This window comes from Chlorocebus sabaeus, chromosome 9 (genome assembly GCF_047675955.1).
Source record: "Chlorocebus sabaeus isolate Y175 chromosome 9, mChlSab1.0.hap1, whole genome shotgun sequence".
Lineage (NCBI taxonomy): Eukaryota > Metazoa > Chordata > Mammalia > Primates > Cercopithecidae > Chlorocebus > Chlorocebus sabaeus.
Window position 1 is genome coordinate 1,156,161 of NC_132912.1, and position 8,872 is coordinate 1,165,032.

Sequence of the window (8,872 nt, forward strand, 5' to 3'; positions counted from 1 at the left end):
GTGTCAAAACTGGGCTGCTTTCAAATACATTTTAGAAATCCCAGCTTTAAAGTAGGAAATGTAATAAGGATTTCATTTGCCAGGTGTGATCATAAAACAATACAAGTAGTTTTCTAATGTTGCTCATAAACTGGGACTGAAAATCATTTCAAATCCAGGAGACAGTCCAAAAATGGTTATTGAGCAATGGCCACATATTGGAATAAAAATTTTTATTCTCAGTCTGTGTTTTGGGGAAACAGCATTTCATTGCATAGGTGGATAAGTTCTAGAATATTGGCTAAACATATAATCATTTTCTAAACTGCATATGCATTGTAAAAGTTTTCTAGCTCCTGAAGTATTATGGAATTTTCTAGCTCCATAATATAAAAATATTCTACTGATAAACTTTATTTTCTTTCTTTTTCAGTAATAAAATTAATTATATATGTTCTCTAACCACTCCCTGTCAGAAGGAGCTAATTTTGGTTTTCCTCTCTTTTGAAACAGCTTTATTCTGGTATTCTGGTGTAACAGACAACACGCCAGTCATATTTAAGGTATAAAACGTGATTTCCTTTGACAGGCATTTACCATGAAATCATCCCCACAATCAAAATCATACACAGTCCCCCAAGAAAGTCACCCAGGCCCTTCCATGTTCCTGCACTGCCCCTCCTCACCCCCACTCCAACCTTGGGGAAACAGTGGTCTACCTTCTGTCACTAGAGATTAATTTGCATTTTCTATAATTTTGTATAAATGCAGTTATACAGTCTGTATTTTTTTTATTTCTTTCACTCAGAAAAATTATTTTGAAAGATTAATTTTATTGCATATCCCAATCTATTTCTTCTCATTGTGAGTAGGATTTTGTTGTGTGGATAAACCAAATTCATCTGTTTACCTGCCGATGAACATTCAGATTGTTTCCAGTTTTTGGCTATTTCAAATAAAGCTGTTATGAACACTTGTGTACAAGTCTCTGTGCTGACATGTTTTCATTCTCCTGGGCGAATTCCTGTAAATGTTGATTTTTAACTCTGAGAGCCTGCCATACCTTTCCCAATGTGACCGTTCTGGAGACCTCTGGTTTCCATTCCAACATGTAAAGGAACTTGGAAGTCATTTCTCTCTCCCTCACCATAAAAAGGCAAAAAACAGAAAACAGTGATTTTTCTTAGATCACAGCAGAGAGTTGTGGTCACAGGGCAAACTGCTGACCCCAAAACTGGAGAAACAGGCAGATACAGAGAACTGTGGTTTCCAGAAGAGCAGCTGCTGAAGCCAGAAATGGGTAGGAACCCCACATAGGGCCATGGAGGCATTGATGGAGGCTGGGGCTGGCTGTGGAGCGAGGGCTCCCAGATTTCTGGTCTGCTGACTGCCTCAGTTTCATGGGTTCTACTTCCAGGAGCACCACCAAGTTCCTATGGTGCAGACAGGAGAAGGATCCCCTCCAGTGTGGCGAGGGGAGGGAAGGTGGCTGAATTCAGCCAGAGCTTTCTCCCTACAGACCCCACTCTGCAAGGGCAAGGCCTTCACCAGCACATCTGACTTGTGGGGAAGGAAAATCACTTGGCTCCAGCCTCTTAGCCTTCCTGTCTCAGGGGGCAGTACCTTGAGAATCATTTGTGAAGGTCACAGATGCAGTGTGCAGGCCCTCTGAAAACATGAGACCAAATCATGGGGCTACAGACCCCTCCCCTCCCACTCCCCTTTCCTTTCCCTCCCCTGCCCTCCCCTTTCCCTCCGCTGCTCTCCCCTTTCCTTCCCTTCCCTCCCCTTCCCCTTCCCTCCCCTCCCCTCTTCCACCTGGCCTCACAACTACAGAGCTCCTGAATAAGGACAACCAAGGGGGCCACAGCTCTGACTCTACTTAAGAAGGAGTTTCAAGGGAAATCAAGACAGTAGGGGAGACAAAAGCAAAGACACCAGAGAAGATTGGAGCCTCTGATTTTTGCAGCTACAGCAGATAATGAGCCCAGCCTTCCTCCTAGACAGAGGCATAAAACCTCACACCAAAGGCCTGCTTACCTCAGTGCCTTCTGCTGAATAGATCGTGTTTGGCTTTCAGCTGAAGATGAGAAGGCATGCCAAAAGTCAAAACACAATCTGAAGAGACAAAATATCAGACCAGACTCAGATATGACAGAGACACTGGAATTAGCAGACCTGAATTTAAAAACACCTGTGATGAGTATGCCAAGGGCTTAAGTGGGAAAAGTGAACAAAAGGCAAGAACAGTTGGGCAATGTAGGCAGAGAAATGGAAATCCTAAGAATAAAAAGAAATACTAGAAATAAAAAACGTTGTAACAGAAATGGAGAATGCTTTTGATTGGCTCTTAGCAAACTACACATGACTGAGAAAAGCATCAGTGAACTTCAAGACAGGTCAATAGAAACCACTCAAACTGAAGAGCAAAGTGAAAAAAGAATGAAAAAGGCAGAATGGTATCCAAGATTTTTGTGGCACAATCACAAATGATATAATATGTGTGTTTGGGAATACCAGGAGGAGAAAGAGAAAGGGTGAGGAGAAAGATGTAAAGTAATAGCTGAAAATTTTCCAAAATTGATAGGAAAAACCAGACTACAAATCAAGAAAGCTCAGGGAATAAATGCCAAGTGGATAAATACCAAGAGACTTGATCAACACTTAGGCACATTATATTCAAACTGCAGAAAACCAAAGACAAAAAGAAAATCTCGAAAGAAGTCAAGGCAAAAACACTTTATCTATGGAAGAACGATAATAATAATGACATCAGATGTCAGGAACCAATACAACTAAGAAGAGAATGAAGTGAAATGTTTAAAGTCTGGAAAGAAAAGACCATCAGTAAAGAATTTTGTGTCCAGAGAATTATCCTGCAAACGTGAGGGAGAAATAGTTTCCGAGACAAAAACAGAGGAAATATGTGCATTTATCTGTATCCTGCAGTTTTTAAAAAATTTACCAGTTAGTTATAATCACTTTTAGAATAGGTTCTGTCAGATTTTCTACCTCAGGAAAGTAGCAGTTGGTTTATTTTCTTATTTTGATGTACTGTGATGGTGAGAACCCTTAATACAATGTGGGGCCAAAGTGGGGAAGGTGAACTCCATCTTGTTCCTGATCTGAAAGAGAAAGCACTCATTATTTCACCATTAATTAGGATATTAGGGCTATGTTTTCCACAGATGTTCATCCAGTTGAAGGAGTTCTCTTCATTGATGGCTGAAGAGTTATTAACAGAAATGGATGTAGGATTTTTTTTCCGATTTTTTGGTGCCTATTGAGATAACCATATTGTTTTTCTTTTATAGGTTATTAATGAGATTTATATTAATGGATTTATGAATGTTAAACTAACCTTGCATTTTTGAAGATAAACCCAGTTTTGTCATATTCTACTATTCTTTTTTATATTGCTGCATTTGATTTGCAATTATTTTGTTAAGGATTTTTGTGTCTATGTTCATGAGAGAGACTGGGCTGCAGTTTTCTTCTGAAGTCTCTGTCTGATTTTAGTATCAGTGTAATGCAGGCCTCATAGAGTTGGAAAGCTTTCCCTATTCTTCAGTTTTCTGAAAGAGTTTCTGTAGAATTGGTATTATTTTTACCTTAAATGTTTGGTAGAATTCATGAGTGAAGCAATATGGATATGGAGTTTTCTTTGTGAAAAGGTTTTAAACTATAAGTTAAATGTATTAGATATGAGGATATTCAGGTTATCAATTTCTACTTGAGTTAAACATTGACAGCTTATGTTTTTCAAGGAATTCCTTCATTTCACCTAAGCTATTGAATTTATTGGCATAAAGTTGTTCATATTATTCCCTTCTTATCCTTTAATATCTGTGGAATCTATAATAATGTCACCTCTCTCATTCCTGATACTGGTAACTACATCTTCCTTTGTTTCCTGATTAATCTTGCTGAAGGTCTATCAATTTTATTGGTATTCTTAATGAACAAAATGTTGATTTATTGATTTTTCTATTTCATTTGGTATTTTATTGTTTTCTGCTCTGATTTTTATTATTTCCTTTCTTCTCATTACTTTTGAGTTTACTTTGTTCTTTTTTCACTTAAGGTGGAAGCTGAGGTCTTTGATTTAAATCAAAGTTAGGAAATTACATTCCGTAGTATCTAACTGCATAGATGAGAACTTTTAAAATAGGTAACACATTGTGGGTTTTTTTTGGTTGTTATTGTTGCTATTGTTTTTAAGTGAAAACATTTTATTAGGAAAAGTAAAGTCACAAAAACATAAAAGTCATCTTTACCAGAACAAAACCATGTTTCAGAGCCCTTTATCTTTATGAAACATTGCACAGTTACTTTGCAGTTATTTTCTCTTTTCTCGAGAATGGAATGTGTATTTTTCCAATGTAAAATTAAACTTAGAACATCATAATCTGGAGTGGTTGAAATGTGCCTCTATTTGGAAAATGCATGGGGATGATTGATTATCCTAATTCAATGCCATCAGACGCAGCCCGGTGTGCTCAGACAGCTCCTATATCAGGCTTCCCTTTTCCAGCCCATTTGAAAAAGAGAACAGGGCTGGGTGGTGCAGGGCTTGGTACCTTTCCATGAGGCCAGGGTGTCCTGGTGGCAAGGCTCTTAGCAAACCTCTCCTCCCAGCCACGACAGATTTTCTTCTCTTTCCTGCCTTTCTGCTGCTGCTGGCTGTCCCAGGTCACGTGCTATCCTCAGCAACGGAATCATTTAATGACGCTCCCAGCCTCTGGCTTTACTCTTCTCTCCTTGTAGATAAGTTTGTTTATGAAAGGTGTTATTTTCTTACCCACAGCTAAAATGTCTTGAGGGACTGATTAATGATATTCCTAGCCCAAACTAAAACAGGCTGAAGCAGTGTCGGGCTTCCATTTCTTTTCATTTTTTGGCTGAAGTCGTATGCTTGCGTTGTTACTTTTAGCTTCACTCCATGGTTTTGCAGCATCTTTTGAAGTCACATGTGGGCTTGAGTGCACTCTGAACAAGGGAGGACCACACTGTTGCCCTTCCTGGGTTAGGCCCCTCCAGCAGGCACTGAAGGTATCTCCAGTTCTCGCGTGGCTACTTCAGGGAAGGCTGAAATGCCAACCATGGCGGACACAGCAGGCCTGCAATAGAGATTGCCCAGGAATCGCCAGTATCCCCTGCAAGGAACTCACTCCGTGTTTGATATATTTAGGAAGCAGTATGTATTTCCTGTTAATTTGCTAGTTCGCGGTTATGTTCTGTATTTCAGAGATTTCCAAATGTGCCAGAAAAGAGGAACCCCTCAATATTCCATCCAAGTAACGACTGCCTGTGGGATGAGGAACCCATTTAAAATGGTGTCTCTTCCAGCAGCTCTGTAAATGACTGGATGCCCTGGAGAGTGGGTTCAACGCTGGCAGAAAACAGTGCATGACTAGGGCTGCCCTCCTGAGTGAGGGACCGGAGGGGCCGGGGCAGCTGTCCTGAGTGAGGGACCGGAAGGGCCGGGACAGCTCTCCTGAGTGAACGACTGACCGGAAGGGCCGGGGCAGCTCTCCTGAGTGAGCGACTGACCGGAGGGGCCCGCACAGCTGTCCTGAGTGAGTGACCGGAAGGGCCGGGGCAGCTCTCCTGAGTGAGCGACTGACCGGAGGGGCCCGCACAGCTGTCCTGAGTGAGCGACCGGAAGGGCCGGGACAGCTCTCCTGAGTGAGCGACTGACCGGAAGGGCCGGGGCAGCTCTCCTGAGTGAGCGACTGACCGGAGGGGCCCGCACAGCTCTCCTGAGTGAGGGACCGGAAGGGCCGGGGCAGCTCTCCTGAGTGAGGGACCGGAAGGGCCGGGGGCAGCTCTCCTGAGTGAGGGACCGGAAGGGCCGGGGGCAGCTCTCCTGAGTGAGGGACCGGAAGGGCCGGGGCAGTTCTCCTGAGTGAGTGACCGGCGGGGCCGGGGGCAGCTCTCCTGAGTGAGTGACCGGAAGGGCCGGGGCAGCTCTCCTGAGTGAGTGACCGGAAGGGCCGGGGCAGCTCTCCTGAGTGAACGACTGACCGGAAGGGCCGGGGCAGCTCTCCTGAGTGAGCGACTGACCGGAAGGGCCGGGGCAGCTCTCCTGAGTGAGCGACTGACCGGAGGGGCCCGCACAGCTGTCCTGGGTGAGCGACCGGCGGGGCCGGGGCAGCTGTCCTGAGTGAGTGACCGGAAGGGCCGGGGCAGTTCTCCTGAGTGAGTGACCGGAAGGTGAGTGAGTGACCGGAGGGGCCGGGGCAGCTCTCCTGAGTGAGGGACCGGAAGGGCCGGGACAGCTCTCCTGAGTGAACGACTGACCGGAGGGGCCCGCACAGCTGTCCTGGGTGAGCGACTGACCGGAGGGGCCGGGGCAGCTCTCCTGAGTGAGGGACCGGAGGGGCCGGGGCAGCTGTCCTGAGTGAGCGACCTGAGGGGCCGGGACAGCTGTCCTGAGTGAGCGACCTGAGGGGCCGGGACAGCTGTCCTGAGTGAGGGACCTGAGGGGCCGGGACAGCTGTCCTGAGTGAGTGACCGGCGGGGCCGGGGGCAGCTCTCCTGAGTGAGGGACCGGAGGGGCCAGGGCAGCTGTCCTGAGTGGGGCGATCCTCCCTGCTCATTTTGTAAGGAAGGAGCCTCACCAGACCCCAAAGACCACTCCCAAGGGTGCCTTCAGACATAGTCTCTGCTATTTTTTTAAACTAATATTTAAATATTACCAACATCTATGAAGCAAAAGGTTTAAAATTCAGATTTTTGACTTTTCTTGTAAATATTAGAATACCAGACAAAACCTGGCCAGCATCTCCACCTTGCAACTGGGTGGAGCTGCAGAGGGGCCACCGTGTCTAGATACCTGAGCCAGGACCAGGTCAGCACCGTCCTTAACCGCCCGGCTCCTGCAGGAATTTGAATTTGCACCCTATGAAACGCATGCTGGCCACTTTCTAAATTTTCTCTCTGAGCCAACTTCTGTGCAGAGCTCCAGACTCTGCCACCTGGATGTCATGGATGTCCTGGATGGCAGAAACTCATGATGTCAACATTTATTTTTCCACAGCATTTTATTATGACAATTTTCAAACGTACAGAAAAATTGAAAGATTTTTTCAGTGAAAGCCCATATTTCCACCACTTAACTTTATGATTAACATTTTACATTCCTGTTCTATCACATATTCATCTATTCTCTAGCCCTCTTCTAAACCATTTTGTTTTATCTTTAGATATTAGTTTTTAGGGCAATTTTAGGCTTACAGCAAAGTTGAGCAGAAAATGCACAGTTGTTGCATATCCCTCTGCCCCCACACATGCACGGCCTCCTCCACCGTCAGCATCCCCCACCAGAAGGTGCATATGTTACAATAGAAGAGTCAACACTGTCACATCATTATCACCCCAAATCCACAGTTTACATTAGGGTTTACTCTTGATTTTGGACATTCTTTGGGTTTGGAGAAATGTGTAATGACATGGATCCATCATTTTAGTATCATATACAGTAGTGCCACTGCTCCAAAGAAATCTCTGTGCTCCACCTATTCATCCCTCCCTCTCCTCAGCCTTGGCAGCCACTGATTTTTAAAAAAATTACCTTTACTTATAGTTTTGCCTTCTCCAGAATGTCACAGAGTTGGAATCCTACAGTATGTAGCCTTTTCAGATTGGCTTATTTCACTTCACAATATGCATTTAAGGTTCTTGCATGTCTTTTCATGGGTTGATAACTCATTTCTTTTTAATACTGAATCATATTCCACTGTCTGGATGTCGCAGAGTTTATCCATTCACCCACTGAAGGACATCTTGGTTACTTCCAAGTTTTGGCAATTATGAATAAAAATGTTCTAAACATCTGTTTGCAAGTCTTTATGTAGACATAAATTTTCAACTTCTTTGGGTAAGTACCAAGAACAGCAACTTTTGGATCATATGGTAAGAGTATGTTTAGTTTTGTAAGAAATTGCCAAACTACCTGATATGGTTTGGCTGTGTCCTAACCTGAATGTCATCTTGAATTGTAACTCCCACAATTCCCCTGTGTTGTAGGAGGAACATGGAAGGAGGTGATTGAATTACGGGAGTGGGTCTTTCCTGCACTGTTCTCATGATAGTGAATGGGTCTCAAGAGATTTGATGGTTTTAAAAAGAGGAGTTCCCCCTGCACAAACTCTCTCTTTGTCCACCAGCATCCATGTAAGACTTGCTCCTCCTTGCCTTCCGTTATGATTGTGAGGTCTCCCCAGCTTTGTGACACTGTAAGTCCATTACACCTCTTTTTCTTCCCAGTCTTGGGTATGTCTTTATCAGCAGCATGAAAACGGACTAATATGTTACCTTTCAAAGTAGCTGCACTATTTTGCTCTCCCACCAGCAGCGAATGAAGGATCCTGTTGCTCCATATCCCTGCCAGCATTTGGTATTGTCAGTATTTTGGATTTTGGCCATTGTAATACGTGTATGGTAGTATCTCATTATCTCATTGTTTTAATGTGCAATTCCTTAATGACATATGATGATGAGTATCTTTTCATGTGCTTACTTGCCATCTGTATATCTTCTCTGGTGAAGTGTCTGTTCAGACCTTTGGCCCATTTTTAAGTTGGGTTATTTTCTTATTATTGAGTTTTAAGAGTTCTTTGTATATTCTGGATAACAGTCCTTTATCAAATGTGTCTTTTGCAGGTACTTTCTCCTAGCCTGTGGTTGGCTCCAGGATCTGTAGTGATATCCTCTATTTTGTAATTTTGGTGATTTGTACCTTATGTTTATCTTTGTCAGCCTAGCTAGAGGTCTATCAATTTTATTGGTTTCCTTTTGGGGTTGTGGGGATGGAGAAGTAGTTTTTTGTCTCATTGATTTTCTCTCTTATTTTCCTCTTAAGTTTAGTTAATTTCCATTTTAATCTTTT